Here is an 18,989-nt window from a genome sequence, read left to right as displayed (position 1 = left end):
GGAGCCAAAAATAAAATATGTGTGATGTGTGATTATTTCAAGGTGTTTGAAATAATTTTCACCAATTTATAATCTGAATATCAAATATACACAAAAACACATTCTCAAAGCCTAGCACTAGTTGATGGTGACATTGGGGAGGCACTGGAAACTATAGTTTGCCTTTGCCATTCTTCAGTCTGTCATGTCTACTTCCTTGCCACCCTGAGCTGAGGAGTCTTCTCTGTCACATGCTCGACACAGCTGTGATCCTCTTCCCTGTCTTGGGTTCAAAACATTTAAATAAATATGGACAAAGCATCTCAAACTGTGAGCCAAATAAATCCTTTTTTTACAAATTGTTTCTCTGAGACATTTGTCACAAGAGAAAAGTCCAACAACCTGTCAACTAAATCATGAAATTCATTAGTAGGGATGATGTTAAAATACTAGGCAGGCTCTGTGGCAAAATGGACACAGCACATTGACATCTAAATGGAAATATAGTAGAAAATATTTGGGAGACATCTTGGAAAACAGTATTCACTTTCTTAGTGCAGTTCTCTGACCATATTATGGTAGTAAATTATGCAGCAATTGATTAGGGAATGAGATTAGTGGGTACATAGACCCTCTTCAAATTTATGGTAGTATGATTCACACCAACCCATGTGGACAAACATTTCCCTAAATAACACAAAAACTGAGGATTGGAAAGCAAAATTGCTATAGAAATTATAAATGATTTGTAAAAAAAATAGCTATATTTCTTTGACTTCATTTATTACCTCTTTCATAGTATATCTAGGTATCATGAAAAATGTTTCTTCTAGTAATTACCACTTATTCAAAACATTTGGTGGCTTCTTGCATGTTCCTGATTTCAGGAGCAACTTTTTTTTTTTAATTGTTTTCTTTGGTCAGTTCACTGTTTCAGTTATAATGCTTATGTATTTTTATCTTTCTTATATAACTATTATTTTGAATTTTTACTGCTCCTCTAAATGCATTATAATCTTATATGACAAAATGAAATTATACTCATATACACATTAGATAGACAAATAGATACATGCATGCATGTATGCATGCATGTATGCATATATACATACAAACAAAAATGGTACATAGATATCATTGCATAAACATTTATAAAGATCACTATAATATTCCTTCCTCTCAGCAAAATTATTATCATAGCTTTGCATTTTTTAGTTTCTTCTTTCATAATTTCTCAGACACTAAGATTTGCTTTGAAGCCTTGCTTCATCTGACTTTAGTATTTCCATTAGCAAATGCATTCTTGTACATTAGTTTCACGTTGTTTCTTACTTGAAGCATGAACTTATATTACTTTTATAACTCATTTCATTGCCAGTACTAGCTTTGTTACAGGAACTGTTACTCATCATTTTACATAATCATTTCCAGTGATGTTAGGACAAACTTGTTTGATTAAACAGAAAGAAGGTATAAGTAACTAAATCTTTTTATGACATCCTTTAGATGCTCAATGGAAATCGGGTTGAATTCTTTCCTGCTTTTCCTTCCTTCCTTCCTTCCTTCCTTCCTTCCTTCCTTCCTTCCTTCCTTCCTTCCTTCCTTCCTTCCTTTCTTCTCTTTCTTTCTTTCTTTCTTTCCTTCTTTCTTTCTTTCTTTCTTTCTTTCTTTCTTTCTTTCTTTCTTTTTTCTTCCTTTCTCTCTTTCTCTCTTTCTTTTGCTCTTTCATTTGTTTTCTTTTTGCTTTCACTTCTCTCTTTTATTTAAGTCTGTTGGTTTTATTCTTTTATTGTCTTGGTTTATTACTGACCTTTTTTTTTTTGCCAACCTTCTCATCCAGTTGGTGGAACAAAGTAATAATTACATTACATTTCCTTCCATGTCTAAGATTTCACTGTTTGGAAATAAGATGACTCAGGAGAAAGCGAAATTCAAGTCAACACATTATTTGAATATTCACATAAGGTGACTGACATAGGGCACTTCCTAAGGTGGGTTCTAGCTCTTTTTCCAAGCATGTGCGTAGGTTTAATGAGGAGGCCATGTGAACCTAAATATACTTCATGCATGACTTCTGAAGACTAATATGGAATATTTAACAAAGGAGGTTGATGAAACAAGTTTTAAAGAACTACAGGCAATAAATAATTTTTGTTACAAAATGTTAGAGTCAACATTTGCAATGCACTGTAACTAAGAAAAATGTCACTGGTGTAAAATAACTAAGTTTCAGGATATATATAATTCTCTCTCTCTCTCTCTCTCTATATATATATATATATATATATATATATATATATATATATATATATATTTATCATTTATCATTTATATATATATAAATGATAGAATATGCTCTTACACTATATCCTAAATCCCAAGCTTTCTAAGATAGCTGAGTAAAGTAATTCTTTGTTACTGAGGAACAGAGCATTGCATGAGGATGTGAGTGGACTGTTCTGTGTCTGCATTGAGATTTCCCATGACAGTTGTTAGGGTGAGTATTCTTAGCTCAATATTGCTAGGAGTGAGACTTAGCCAAGTTCTGGCTAACACATTCATTGTATAATTAGGTACCTAACTAAGGAAGGGACCACCAAGGAGGGATAATTGTGTGCTATTGCAAAGGAATCTTTAGAAAAGAAACAAAGAACCAAAGGATTCTTTTGAAAATCAAAGGTAGAACTAAATTATGAAATATTCAATAGCTAGAAAAAGTACCAAAAAGGTACTTGATTGCCTTTCTCTTTAAGATAACTGATCTTTTGTGGCTGAAATATGGAAAATCCTATTATTATACTTTGAAGGAAGACAAAAGTTTGTGAGAATTAATAGAAAAAAGAAAGTAATGTCTCAGTTAAAAATAAAATTTCAGATTCCTTTTTTCTAAACTGAGGCACATGTTTGAATTGAATGTTTCATTATTTTAATCTGCTTGTATCTAGTTCTTTCTGACAAGTTATGAGCCATGAAAAAGATCATTATGCAAAAGGATTTAATGTATGACATGTTATTTCTAGATTGTTTTCATTTAATGTATATAGTAATCCCAAAAGGTATGCTTTATTGTGCCTATTAGCAGATAAATAAGTTTATGAGCTTAGTTGTGCTTGACTTCACAGAGTGCCCTGAGATACAACTAATATTCTACCAGGGATTTGTACTGTCACCACTGAGTTCTTAGTCATTCTTCCATGTGCCTCAAAGTAGAATTTATAGTTTATTGAGGAAAAGTAAGGTAGGAAAAATATCTGTAGCTTAGAACTGACAAAAAGTCTAGACACTTAAACAGACAGTGGAAAGTCTGGTCAAGTTTTAGACTAAGAACAGACAAAGTTGCTTATTATTTGATACCAGAACACATTAGAATTTGATAATATACCTACACCTCTAAAACTGATAGCTTTCTAATGTCCCTCTAACTATATAAATATCGCCTAGTGTTTTTGGAAAGGTCAAGATATTATTTTAAATAAATTTGTCCTGGGAAGTTTCTTATGGAAATTAGTATTAAAGTCTGGAATATGCAGACATATTATTACTAGTAAAGTTAAATTTTATTTAGCTAAAATAAGTACTTAATAAATGCACTGATAACATTAAAATGAGAAGAATTTTAGGATTATGTATTTCTTCTGTTTTAGTTGCACAGGTACTTACTCTCGTAATTTATAGACCTATATGTCTTAAATTATGATTAGTCTTAAATTCATAGGCTAGCTGAATGTTTAAGGAGTTATTACTTAATGACATTCCAAGATAAATGCAACTCCCTCAGAGTATATGGGAGTAGTTATCACATGTAATCACTGCACCATATGTAGCCATTTGTATGCTGATGTCCAAAAGATGCTTAAATTTTTTCACAGAAACATCCATAAAGTGATGCATTGAAGACAGTCTTGATGCATATACTTTTCAATTATACTCTACAGTGTTTCAGTAATGCTGAATTTAATCCAGCTGTAGAACATTTGCTAAGCAATATCACCTTATCAACTTTTCTAGGCAAGTAAAAAGCAAAGTGAATGCACGCTTTTTCTCAAAAGGGAATTTCAAGCATATTTTTCTGCTACTGAGAAGAGATTTAAAAAAGAAACTCCAATTTAATATATCAACTCTCTAATACTAATCTGTAGTGAAAATGGAATTCTAAAATAAGATAGCACTGTCTTCAGGAATATTCGATTGCAGCCTTAAAGTATCTTGTGTTCTTTCAGTGTAAAACAAAGTTATATACTCAATTATTTATCAACCAACTGCATTTTGACTCAAGAACAATAGAAGAAAAAGGAAGATGATTTTGCCCCTTAGGAGTATCATTGCTTAAGCACTTTCTACAGTTAAAGACACAAATAAAAAGCAACACTTACCTCCTCATGTTCTTACAGAGAGTTCTTGTTACAGTTTCACAGAAGACAAAATCAAGAGTCAGAGTTCTGAAAGAACACTGTTGTCCAGCCTGTGTTCCCACACTGAGTTCCAACTTATTTAATTCACTATCAAAGCCAAATAAAAACTTTCCATACATTATTCTACTTCTTCATGCCATGAGTATTTATTATTCAGCTTGGCATAGTATTTTTAAAAGGCTAGATTAAAATGTTGTAAGAAAATATTTCAAGTTTTTTCTTCTATGATTTCAAATGAAGTTGTAAGAGGCAAAATATTTTGGAAATCCCTTTTCATATTTTGCTATTGACTTACTGGTGAGAGTGCAAACTTGCACAGTCACTATAGAAATAAGCATGGGGGTTCCTCTGGAAGCTGGGTATAGGTAATTCTCAAAATATAGCTATAGATATATCACTCAAAGGAATTTTTCATCCTAGTACAGAGATACTTACGTATCCATATTCATTGTTGCTCTATTATAATAGTCAGAAATCAGTAACAATCTAGATGCCCATCAAGTGATGAACTGATAATGAATGTGTGGTACATTTACATATGAAACATTACTCATTTGTTTAAAATTTGAAAGTATAAATTTCACAGGCACTTAGGTATAGAGAGATAAATTTAACTGTGGCAACCCAAATACCCACAGACTAATATTCTATATTTTTCTCTTATATATAGATAGATATTATGATATAAGCCTCCAATACATGGCATACAATCCATGTGACCACAAATGTTAGGTAAAGTTATGAAAATATAAATTCTATATCATAATGAAGTTGAGCCCATTACAGTTCAAACATCAGTTCTTGGTATAAACCATCAGAATTTGCTCATTCATAAAAAGAAGGTGCCTAAAACTGACTTGTTATATGCCAGTGAGGTAACACAGTCTTCTACAGTTTACATGGACTGAATAATTTGTTGGAAATCTCAAGTTCTTTGTGTAATCTACTTCCTTTGATCCTAAGGTAAAACAGGCTAGAAAATGAGAATATGAAAAGCAAGATCTTCTGTGGTCTTGCACAGTGAGATCACTCAGAGAAAGCATCCACCCAGAATTTCTTCAGCTGTTGGTAGGAAAATAACCACTATAGAGGCAGCTGGAAAACACTGGTAGGGTCAGTATGACTGCCAGTTGTTGGTAGGAGCCCATTCCTTGACTGGCTTTGGTCCTAGATAAAACAGAAAGTTGTGAACTTCTGAAGTGGCCCCATATACAAAAAATAATAATAATTGTGTAGTGGGAAATAATTACAAAGACTACTGCCCTGCCAGGCCTCTGCACCAAGTCCCGGTGGGTCTCACTCAGGGCAGCTCCCACTGTCTCTGCTGAGCTAATCTCTTTCAGCTAGTTTTCACTACATCCCAGCTGTGTTTCTTCTCAACTGTGTTTCCTCTCCACCATAGACTCTGCAAATGGCAGGAGTCCAGATCTCCTGCTCTGCATCTAAATACCTGGTAAAGCATGACTGTTAAACTTAAATAGTTGACCAAATATCTTTATGTATATAAATCTCCCAGTTACATAATGCCAATTTACAATGGTAAAGTCTTATCCCAATATTTCTAACCTCTCCAAAACAGCAGAAATATGTCAGAAGCCATATGGATATCACAGAGTTTCTTTCTCCACTCTGCTCTTCTGATCCTCTCTACTCCCCTCTTCTTAGCTCCTCCTTCTCTCCCCTCTAGTCACTGGCCTCTCACTGACTCATTGTGAATGGATAGGAAATATCTCGCAACATAGTAGTACTTAGAGATAATACATGTCTTGGACATTTCGTGTTGGACAAATGTCCTAAAAATGTAACTTCCTACTGTCAACAGATAGATCCAGAAAGGGGGACATGATAGCATCAATGGTGCAGTAGACAAACCTACAGTACCGTAAGTTGTCTGTATCTTAGTCTATGAAGTCTAAGAGAATGGTATCTTACACATCAGAAGACATATTTGCATGTTCATTTAAGTTGAAGACTAGCTTTTTCTGAGTTATTCAAAGGGCCGCACTATAGTCAGAAATGGCCTTATAAGGAAGAAGGGAAAGTAGGAGTCAAGCAATGCGTCCTGGTAATTAATAGAAGCAGAGCGAGAAAGGGGTAGGAAGACTACTCAACAAGTAACGTCAGAGATGAAGTAAATGTGACACATGACTTTTACTCTGTCTTGGGAAGTTAAAAATCTCAAGCAATATTTTTTCCCAAGCGCTTCCAGAAAGAGTTTTGTTAACATTGTTCTAAATATCCTAAACAACTAGGACTATAAAATAATACTGTTTTAATTTACATAGTGTGTGTTAATTGATAATTACAGTGATACAAACAAATACAATGTTTATCTTCAGCACATGTCACACACATTCATATGTGCAAATACGGACATAGATTCCAAGGCTGGAACAATTGCATCACTGACTAATCCTGGCCACCAATTCTTTCTACAGCAAACTAAGACAGTAGGCTTTGTAAAGACTTTATACATCCTTTTTATGTTGCTGCTAAGTACAAAGAATAAAGTGAAAAGGCAGCCTTTCATTTTCTTTAAAGCACATGCTCTGCTTCCCTCACCTGCTCAATAGCTTGTAAAACTAACAAACGATGACTTGTGAAGTGTGCAATTTTTGAGCAATAAATAAAGCAGTTCTCTAAGCATCTATTAGTCTACAGGCTCAAAAGTTAGAATTTGTGCTTTATCTTTTGCCATCCTTAGAATGGAGCCTGGATTATAACATCTGGTAAGGTTTCACTGAACATGTATTAAAGTCAGCAAGGAACTGGAAACTGAGAGAACAGTGTCTACTATGTAATTTCTTTCTTTTATTCTGTGTATGATCTTTGTTTTTTCACGTGTACTTGGAATCTTGCTTTATTGTACCTAGAATAAAGTGCTAATGTCAAAATGCTTGTTATAATCTAAATCACAATGATATTTGATATTGACATAATAATGTATATGCTCAGTTTCCATTTCTTAATACGTCCATAGTCAAAATTTAATCTGTGGCTAGATAGTGGTAGGACCTATGGGAGAACTTACTACTATTCTTCTCCTAAATAAATAACATTAAAATGGTTCATAATGACTTGATCAGTGGATTTCTAAAACTTTGTCAGAAAAGCTTGTTTTCTTTCAGGAATCTTTAAGGAAAGAGGGCAAGAAAAATTTAAAAGCCAACAGTGGTAGATGACTTCAGAAAAACACCATTTTCTGGGCACTCTTAGTTTACATTATGACAGCAAACAAAATTCTTATACAAACTCAAACCAAACAAATTTTGAGCCTGGATGGCAGGGATGGGCACAAAGTCCTACCACAAACCAGGAAGCTACTGGTATTTGACAGTTTTTGAAAAAGCTATAGTACAGTTTGTGACCATGTTCTAGGATTGGCCTCACAGCCAAGAGTAGTTGGGCAATACCAACCTGACTTGATGTAGTTGAAGAAACAGAGAAGGTGGAAGAAGAGGAGAAAGAGGAAAAGAATGGGGAGGAGAGGGAGAAGAAGAAAGGAGAATGAAGAGGAGAAAAAGGAGAAGAGTCCAAGAGAGATGGAAGAAGATGGAATTAGGTAGTGTGTAGTAAGGTAGGTTAATGTAGGAGGAGTTGGGGAATGAGAAGGGAGTCAAAATGCACTGAAATTCTCAAAAAAAATTATAAAATATTATCAAAGTATAAACATGCATTTATAATGGAACTGGATAGATCCATTGAATTTGTTATCACATTAGTAGTCAGGGACTCTATTTTTGAACCCATACTAAAGTCACATTCACAAATACCTGGGTTATTATAGACAAGACGCATGGAGGTAGACTCTGATCATCATCTCTTAGATACCTAAATTGTTACAAAATGAAATTCAACAAATGAGATGAATATTCTCATCCAAGTGCTACATTTCTCATTGAAACCTTGAGCATGCAAGAACCTCCCAAATTTTTCCTTTTACAGAGAGCTAAGGATGAATGTAAGGGAAGACTACACTGGAAATATTTACATTTTTTCGCACATCTCATTTCTTCAACTGTTACTTTTGTGCCATTAGAGTCACGGTTCTGGCCTCTCTTCTATTTTCATCAATAATAAAGGAATTGATTAATACCAAAGAAAAGTCAAGTGGGGCATCTAAGAGCCTAGAACTGTGACGTACGAGAAGTCTTCTCTCCTTTGCTTTGTTCCTCTGTCACTATGCACTCCCATTTGCATGGGCATAACAGGGGCCTCATGAAGAGGTTGGATAATGTTTCTAAATGGATTCCACATACCATGTCCTCTTGTGCCCTCTGAGTTATATTTCTTGCCTCAATTTCTTCCTGTCTCTTTTTGTCATGGTGCAGTAAAGATTTCTTTAGATGTTATAACTTCTTCTTAACCACAATTTTCCAGAGAAAACGTATAAGAGAGAGAACAATTAAGGCTGACAATGTGGTTTTCCTTTGTACTTTAATTTGGTCTATTATAAAGTATTACCCAAATTGCTTAAATGCAAATCTATGTAAGTCACTAAAAATGGAGAGAAAATAAAAAGATTGGTTCCAAGGCGATCAAAATGGAGAATAACAAATAACAGAATAGGAAGTGGGACCCAGCTGAAAGATGAATTACGAGCTGTACTGTAATCTTGACTGACTGCAGACTCTTTAGCTCACACCTATGTAGGTGTATGGGGGATACAGAATGATGGAGAACCACAAAGCAACATTTATTCCATCTAAACACTGAAGGGTGGTTTTGGTTGATGAATGTTGCCTGCTGAGACAGGCCATAAGAAGGAACTGGCCAGGCAGGAAGCAAGCAATTGGCTCTGGTCATATCAGTCTCTGTTCTTACCCAGATCACACCTTTATGTGGCAGTTCAGCCTTTGTTCATTTCTTCCTTTAGTTAGCCTCCCTAAAGTAGAGCACAAAGCAAATAGCATTCATTTGTCAAAGCTTTTATTTACAAAACTGTTATATGCAATACTCCATGGGGAGCCAAATTAATAAACTTTGGTTACTAGTTACTGCTTCCTTGTAAAATGACCAAAAAGCACATTTAAAAGTAAATATATTCTTGAATTTTTAATTAAATTTTCCTTATTTAAAAGTAGCGATTATTTCTCAATACAGTCACATGTTGTGTGTGTGTGTGTTTGTGTGTGCATGTGTATATGAGATACACAATTCACTAATACCAATACTTTTTTCAGATTCTTTTTATTCTTTTATCTGTTTTTACAGTCTAGACTTTATCCCCCCACCCCGTCCACCCTCTGACTGTTCCACATCCCATACCTTCTCCTACTCCCCTCTCCAAGAGGATGTATCCCCATGCCCCCATCCCTACACCACTAGACTTCCCCACTTCCTGGGTCTTCCAGTCTTTTGAGGGGTTAGGTGCATCTTCTCTGACTGAGTCCAGACCTGGCTGTCCTCTGTGGTATAAGTGTTGGGGACTCATATTGGTTGGTGTATGCTGCCTGGTTGGTAGCTCTGTGTCTGAGAGATCCCTGGGGGTCTAGGTTAGTTGAGACTACTGGTCTTCCTATAGGGTCACCCTCCTCCTCAGCTTCTTCCAGCTTTTTCCTAATTCAACCACAGAGATCAGCAGCTTCTATACATTGATTGGGTGTAATATCTGCATCTGACTCTTTCAGCTGCTTGTTGGGTCTTTCAGAGGGCATTTATGATAGACCTCTTTCTGTGAACACCCCATAACATTAGTAATAGTGTCAGGCCTTGGGGCCTCTCCTTGAGCTGGATTTGAGCCTGTCACTAGACCTCCTTTTCCTCAAGCTATTCTCCATTTTTGTCTCTGCAGTTCTTTCAGACTCCTACCTCCTAAGGTTGCCTGTTTTTTTTTTTTTTCTTTCTGAGCTTGAATAACCAGCCTGTTCTTGGGTTGAGACTTTCTCCATCTACCTTCAAAAGAAAACATTCAGTCCCTTGTAATGGGCAAATACATTCTTGGTTGTGTTGTTCTTATATTAGTCAGGGGCAGAGCAGACATCTAGCTTAACACCTGGCATGGTAGCCAAGGCTGTTTCATGCCTCAGACGAATAACAATCAAATTAGATCAAATCAAATCCAAGTAGCACAGCATGGGAGAAGGAAGACAGACATGTAGTGTTTCATGCCTTCAGTTGCAAGTGAAAAAGATGGCAGCAGACCCCAACTTCATGGCTAAGGTGGGCTATAAACACTCAGAACTCTAGCTACCACCATCCAGCACAGTTATGAGGAAGAAGGCAGACAGAGGTCTGTGGAACGCCGTGCTACCCACAGACCTGCTGTCCAGCATGCAGGCCTTAGATATCACCTTGCTGGAAGATAACACCCAGGGGCCCAACAGCCATGTGAACAGCCTTAGGCAGTAGCAAACACAATGTACAAATATCTGTGGACAGCTGCAAAAGAAAAATAAATGGAGCAGTTTAAGAATTATAAAGAGACAAAGTGTGGAGCAGAGACTGAAGTAAAGGTCACACAGAGACTGTCCTACTTGGGGACTCATCCTATAAACAGTCACCAAACCCTGACATTATTATGGACCACAAGAAGAGCATACCAAAAGGAGCATGCCATGGTTTTCTCTGGAGGGACCCTGCCAGAACCTTATAAATAGAGAGGCAGATGCTAGCAACCAACTATTGGGCTGGGCATGGGGTCCCCAATGGAGGAGCTGGAGGGTGGTCCAGAGGAGCTGAAGGGGTTTACAGCCCCATGGGAAGAACAACAATGCCATCCACCCAGATGCCCCAGGACTCCCAGGGACTAAACCATCAACCAAGGGATACACGGTTCCAGCCAAAAGTGTGGCAGAGGAAAGTCTTATCCTGCATCAGTGGGAGGAATGGTCCTTGGTCAGGTGAAGGTTTAATAGATGCCACAACAAAGGGAAATTGAGGCGGGAGGGAGGTGGAAGTAGGCCACTGGGAGGGACATATACTTGGAGACAGGGGGTACTAGGAGGGGTTGGAGGTTTTGTGGAGGGGGAAACCAGGAACGGTTTTACCATTTGAAATGTAAATGAAGATTTTATTCAATAAAAAAGAAGAAAATTCCAATAGAAAGATGGCTCAGTAGTTGTGAGCACATTTTGCTCTTGTAGAAGTCTTGAGTTCAGTCCCCAGCACCCATGTCAGACAGCTCACATCACCTGAGACTTCAGTTCCAAGGGTTTGACAACCTCTTCTGGATTCTGAGGGTGAGTGTGTGTGCACACACACACAAATAAATAAAATCAATATATTCTGAAAGAAACTCAAAATAAATGAAATTATAAAGAAAGTTGGAACTAGAGACTCCTCAAGGGGAGAGAGGATTAGCCTGTTTTGAGTGGCCAGCCCTAGGAGTAATGATGAAGTACTAGCCCCATCTGCCACCAGTGGCCTTGGTTAGGTCCATGGCTATGCATGGGAAGGACTAGTCTAGGAATGGAGAAAGGGTGAGAGAAGGGGTGTCTGAGAGCATTGAAAAGAACAACTGAAAGTCAAATTGTGTTCCTAAGCTGACAACCTGTGTTCTGCTTGAGACAGCTTCCCCAGTCTGCTTCTCTCTATGTTCTGCTTTCTGTCTTGAAACTTCTCTGTCTGTATTCTGTTTGCATGCTATTCTAAGAAATCCTCTATCCATGTCCGGCTCTCAAGCAAGCATGTGTGTGTGTGTGTGTGTGTGTGTGTGTGTGTGTGTGTGTGTGTGTGTCTGTGGTTCTGTGAGTGTGTGTGTGTGTGTGTTTTCTACGCAGTTCTCTCTTTTCATCTTAAAAACTTCTCTGGATAGCTCCTCTCCAGCAGAACACAGATTCAGTCCTTTATTTTACTCCAGGTTTTCTTTTGATTACCATATGAATCAGCATCCTGTGACCCTCCCCCTCCCCCCTTTGATTCTGTAGAGACAACAAGCAAACATTTTTTCTTAATTATGCAAAAGAATTCACATATCTGTCCGCTTTTGTTAAACACAGATGATAAGCTGGTTGGGTGGGATATTGCTCTGAAATTACCAGTCTGTCTCATTTGAGCCTATCCTTGCCTTGGTTCTTGGCTGATCCTAATCTCAGGAATCTTTCTGCCTTAGTACCTTTCTAACAAGCTGGTTCATTAATGCAGCTGCCTTTGTTCCTTTAGATATGTGAACCCTTACAATTCATATTGCCTCCTTAGTTTTTGCATAGTTGAGAAATTATATATTTTCAATTTCATACATCTAGAACTCTTTCCCATAAACTAAAGGGTTGTCCTGAAGGTCTCAGTGTTTACCATTTTGCAGAGACATAGCCATACCCTCAACTGTTACTTCTAATTTTTCTGGAATCATTAACAGGGAGGACTTTCCTAGGAAAGAGTCTTCTACTGCTAGAAGTTCCAGAATATATGTACATTATTCTACAAACAAGCCTTATGCCCACAGCCGGTATCAACACTCGTGGAGGCTTACACCAGGGCTCTGTCCCAGGGGCAGGAACAATGTTACTCTGTTCCCACTAGGGCCACATTGTTCTAGGAGCATGCAGCACCAGGAATTAGTGCTGCTGTCTTTGACTCATATTACCACTAGAGAATGTGAGACTATCCCTGATCAGGGAAGCCTTCAGGGACCACATGGATCCAAGGAAGCATAGTAGAGCTGTCCCTAGAAGTAGTGGTGTGCATGAGTCTCCTAGAAAACATGTAGAAAAGCAAGCTTTAGTCACCAGATAGGATTGTCATTGTGGAGGCCTAGTACTGAAAAAAAACTCACACATTCTTCCTCAATCTGAACTCTGGCTGGCTCACTTATCTGTTTGGGTCTAAACTCCTTTCTAAGCTGACTGATTCAAACTGACTTCTCTTGTCTTCTCAATGATTTACTCTCCCTGTCTACAAACTAACTGCAAATCTGTTCTAATCTTCTGGATCCTACTCATTCTCTGTCTCATTCTGTCTTCACCTGTCCCTCTAAAACTGCCCCAGTAAAGCTTCCATGGACCCAACACACACACACACACACACACACACACACACACACACACACACACCCTTCTCTTTCTTGCTACACTTAAGTACCTCTCTTTCCTGTTTGTTCTCATGAGCATTGGGTATATCCTATCTCTGAGTCATTCTACCAAATCTTTCCCTACCACTCAACTAGATGTTACTTTCAAATATGGCTACTTCCTTCTGGAGATTAAATTTACCATCAATGGTTTGGGATTGCAGGTGTATACTAAGGGTATATCTGTAGTCTTATACTCTAGAGGGATTAAAAGAGTATCATTCCACCAAGATCACATAGACCTAGAAGATCTTTGGATGTGAGCATTTACCAGAGCATCTATATTACTGGGTTAAAAGTCCTCTATGGGTGTGAGTATGAGATAGCTGATCCTGTCATTCATTTACTGTGGACGGGAATGGGCACAGAGTGGGAGAGCTATCCCTGCCTCTCACCAGCTGGAGCACTTGGGCCTGTGCCTTGTCAGGATTCTGGGGTTGGGAGCAGAACAAGGGTGACTCAGCTCTGAGGATAAAGGCACAGAAGAGCTGGCCCTGCCACTCCTCTGACATGAGATGGCATGGAAGGGGGGGATTTGCATTCCTCTCCTCCCTTACCCCCATACCTCCTGCAGTCAGGTGAGCTGCCACATCAGGGGTCATGAGAGCAACAAAGGTGTCTCTGGCCCTCACAGACTTCAGCACTGAGGAGAGTAGAACCCAGATCTCATGGGGGCATGACAGTAGAGTTGGCCCCTGTGGAGGGGTACAGGTGAGCTGACCTGAGTGATAGAGAAAGGGAGAGGTATCCCTACCAGTCATCTGCTATGAGGTAGTGTGGATATGAGGTGATGTCTTTCCTACTTCTCTATCTGCAGTAGTTGGGAGAGCTGGACCCTAGGGCAGAAAGTAAGAGAACTAACCATGCCCAATTACTAGCTGTATAACTGAGGAGAGTGGACCCTGTATGGTACCTGAGCAACATAGTTGAACTGACCCTGATGGTGAAGACGCTGGTGAGCCAGAAGCAAGGATGTGAGACCAGGAGAGCTGTCCCAGCCCCTCGCTGAATGCTGCACATGGACTCTGCACCTTGACTGGGCAGCTCAGTAGAGCTGGGTCTGAAGGCCTGGGTGCATTGGATGGCTTAGCTGGATGCGTGCTGGAGAACTCACCCTGATGGTACAGATAAGAGACAGCCATTATGCTGACTATCCCACCTAACCTTCAGGCCCAGATCTAGGGCTCTGAGATGGCCCACCCCAAAATAGCCAGATCATCTGTTAATGGTTAGGTCAGGTGAAAGGGCCTGCTGCTCCAAAGCTGCAAAATCTCCATGACACAGGACAAAAACAGGATAATCAGGAGTAGGCCTGGTGATGATCCAATATTGATGGTGTCACAGAAGCCAGAGATCTCAAACTAGACCAATGACTCATTCCAATGAAATTTCCAAGTGAGGATGTGTGGATAGAGGGATGTAACATGGCACTCACTGTGACATAAGACAGCTTCTGGAATGAGATGTTATTTATGTTGTGGTGTGTGTGTGTGTGTGTGTGTGTGTGTGTGTGTGTACATTAATGCAATGGGAAAGTTGTGAGGGCAAATGCCATCTATGAGGGGACAGGAAAATTAGTGACCCTGTAGTACACTCAAGTGGAAATGTCTGCTTTGTTTGTAGATTCAGTTAAGTTATTTTGCTGAGGAAGACTGGTTAAAGAATGTTTTGCTAAAGGAGATATGTGAAAGAATGTTTTGCATAAGCAGACACAGTTGAAAGGATGTTTTGCTATAGCAAACATGTGAAAGAATGATGTTTAGAAAGAATATAATATGACCTCACAGATGGTGGTAGCTCAAGAGTTGGTTTGCTTTGCTCGCTGGACTTTGCTGATGACACCCATCTTAAATTGTGTTGTAGAGCTTTGTTTGTGAAAACTTTATAGAGAGAAGTTCATCAAAGGACTTCTCCTGAGATTCTTACAGCTTCTTGCTGCCTCCACAGACACAGGCCAATTGCTTAGCCTAACAGTTTCTTCTGGATTAACCTGCTTTTGCCGTTTCATGTGTGGTGTCTCCCAAGTGGACTGGACTGCCGCCGCTGATTCTTGTTCGGTATTCGCTAGTGGACTGAACTGAGAACAACTGCTGCTGATTCATGCGAATTGAACCGCTGCTATCCTCACAACCAAACTGGAACAGCCCCAAAGAAGTATTTCTAAACAGGTCCACTTTACCTTATCCTAAGAAGCGTTCTTTTCTACTACTTCTGGTAGATGGGTCATAAGAGGTGAGGTTGAACCTCTATTAAAGTAGGTTGTAAAAAATATTTGCTTACACTACATGATATGAAAATGACAAGGGATCGATGAAAAGTTTTTAAAAAGAGTAGATATTCGTTGCAAGTACAAATATCTTTCTATTTTTAAAGATAAAAAATATCATTTGAAATATATCATTTTCATAAACTATTGCTGTTATGTATTTTAAAGTACCTTCTCTTGGTTCTCAGTTAATAATTTAAAAGATTACATCTCTAACAGGATTTTCAAAATAATTTTCAAGACAAAGAAATAAAGCAGACTCAAATACATGTCAAGTCTGGGACCGTGAAAGGCAGTCTGTGGCCTGGTGGAGGGAGGTTTACTCCAGAGACCAGCAGAATATTCTACAAGGGACGGAACAAGTGAGCCATGTTCCCAGATACTCAGGCTCATACTCAGGCTCATATTATTGACTCCTCGGCTCCATAATCCTGTGGCCACAGTCACGTGGGGCCAGGCCCCTGGTGTTCTGGCGGGACTCTACCACCAGAGTCACCTGGCTAGAGCCAGGTTTCCACCCTCACAGTTACCTAGCAACAGCCATGTAACCCAGCCCACTTTAAAAAGGGAATTCTCAGCCCCTCCAACCCTCTCTTGCATTCTCTTTTGCACTTGCTCTTGTCCCCCTGTTTCCCCCTCTCTCCCCTTTTTCTTCCCCTTTTTCCACTTGGTCATGGCCAGCTCTCATCTCTCTATCTTTTCTTTCTCTCTTTACTTCTCTATCTCCTTTTCTTTTCCTAATTTTCTATAATAAAGCTTTGAAACTATGGACTGTCTCTTCTTATCAAAACCCATTGTATAGGAACATGGAACACGCCTCAGCATCTCCAGCCACCAGGAAAGAACAAGCCTCTTCCCAACCAGGTTTCCTCAACAGGTATCCGGGCGTGTGAGAACAGCCCCATCTTCTGAGCAAGGACCTCCCTAGCCGCTATCCAGGCAGCCTTCCCTCCATGGATACACAGGCGACCATCATCCCTATGTGGATTTTTCCCACAGTCAAGTTCCCTGAGACCTGGTTTGACAAGTCACTTTACACAAGCTCTATACCTAAGCGCAGGTAAAAAGACCAGCATGTAGGTAGGTAAGACAGCTTCTCACAGTGATAGAAAGGAAAGGAAGAAGCTGTTGGTACAACAGCCTCTTTGTCCATGTTGCAGAACATGTTTAGAAGCTGTAGTTAGAAGTCCAAATATATCTCTGATGGGGTATCAGAGAATAATCATTAAGCTGCTCAGAGCACTTCCCCCAAGACACTGACGATGTTTGACAAGTTTCTCTTACGGCTCTTCGGGATTTTTAGTAGCTATAAATTTACAAGTACAATAACTTAATGAGTGTCACAGCATGAAATAGGTTTTGGTCTAGAATTATCTCCAAAACATTTTCCTACAGGCCAGAAAGGAACTAACAAAAACTTTGTGGGTCTTACTATTCACTATACATAGCCATTTTTCATTTAGTGACAAAGTAAGCATCTCTGAAGTGACATTACTGAAGAGGAGTTATGAGAAACGGAAGAAATCCAACAAGGCCACCTGTGAGAATACATAGTAGATGAGGTAGTCATTGGCAAATACCTTCATGGCTTGTGTAGGTTTTATGATCCATAAAGATTACATCAAGTATGGATTCCAACTTTATTTGAAAGGCAGATACTAACACCACAGAATACTAGACCTACAAATACATGAGGTAAGAGCAGGTAGCAAATGCCTTCATAAACTGTACTGGCTGTTTGGTATAAAAGGGAAACAGGTGACTCAGAGACAATGTGAGATTGTTGCCCTGCTAGTTAAGATCAAAGTCTATCATTGTCTGGATAGCCTTCTGAGCTCAATGCAATGTGGAGGACTATCTTCATTGGTAGGGCTTCTCGGATTTTGTCTGGAGAATTCAATCCACCCCCTCACCTGAAGAATGTCCTGTAGCCTTGGTTAGGATTACAGGTTCAACTTCCTTTCTACCAATAAGAACCCGATGAGCTAGCACCTGAGATTCCTGAAAAGTTTTCCCATGCTAATGAGGCATTTCAGTACCAGAAGTCTTCAGCCAATAACCTTTTCCCATCCTGACCCTTGTCCCCAAAATTATGGACCAATATTGTCTCAATGTTCCTCAAGGGCAGGGGGGTCAAGAGAAAATGAATGCAAGCTCTCTAGGAGAACTCCTGGCTAAGTTCTTATCCCCAAGACAGTGTAGAGGTCAGGTTTGCTTCCAGAAAAGGTGAGAGCATCATGAACTCCTGATCTCTATTGTGTAGCGTCTCATAATTACTGAAGAAGGTATCTGAATGCTCTAATATTCTACTTCCAATTGTTCTGGACAGAATAAAGTAGAAAAGATTTCAAAGAAAAATAAAGGATCAAGCCAGATTTGACAGAGGCATTGCAATCCACATACTGATTGTTGGCAGACTGTTTGAATTTGGTGGAGTTATATGTGTATTCTGTGGTGCTTAGGTTCCCAGGAGAACCCCAATAGGATAGCTTCTCAAACTCTGCGCAGAAAAAATAAAACATGAATTCCAACTTGAATATGTATGAAGATTTCTACTCTGCTTTTTTGGCCCCCTTGAGAGAGGATGATGTTTCACCCAGTAGAGTCAGTATGTGATCAGCAGACCATTAGCAAGCGATGACTCTAACACAGGCATTGCCTTCAGCAATCTTCATTCTGAATGTATGTTTATATTAGCATCAGCTAAGAACCAGTATTACACATTTTCCCCTTTTTATCAGTTTATGTTTAAACATGTGCTTAATCCACATTGTGTTTATATAGTCTTGGTAGAATAATAAACAAATCTGTCTTGCTCTCATCAGATGAAGCAATAGGCCGTTCTAACAAAGTCTATCGTTCAGATTCTCATTGTTTCTATACAAAAAAGTTTCTAAATCTATGTTTCTGTCCTTACAATTTTGCCTCTCACATAATACAAGAACTTATTCCAGTAACACAACACACACACACACACACACACACACACACATATATATATAATTTGGGCTGGCATAAAACACAGAGGTTTAGTCTATTTTTGTCATGATGGAAAGCAGAGTAGAACACGGGAAGACATGGTGCTGAGAGTTTTATGTGTGGATTGTTAGGCATCAGGAAGAAAGAATGACACTAGACCTAGTTTGAATATCTGAAACCACAAAAACTACCTGCAGTAACACACGTCCTCAAACAAGGTCAGACCTACTCCAACAAGGACACATCTCCTAATTGTGCAAATCTATACAAGTTGATGAGGGCCATTTTCACTGAAACCACCTCATATGGATATTAAAGAAAATGTTCACAGAATAAGTAGATT

This window comes from Apodemus sylvaticus, chromosome 3 (assembly GCF_947179515.1).
Source record: "Apodemus sylvaticus chromosome 3, mApoSyl1.1, whole genome shotgun sequence".
In the NCBI taxonomy this organism is placed as follows: domain Eukaryota; kingdom Metazoa; phylum Chordata; class Mammalia; order Rodentia; family Muridae; genus Apodemus; species Apodemus sylvaticus.
The sequence above is the reverse complement of the archived record's forward strand: the minus strand, read 5'-3'. Positions refer to the sequence as shown.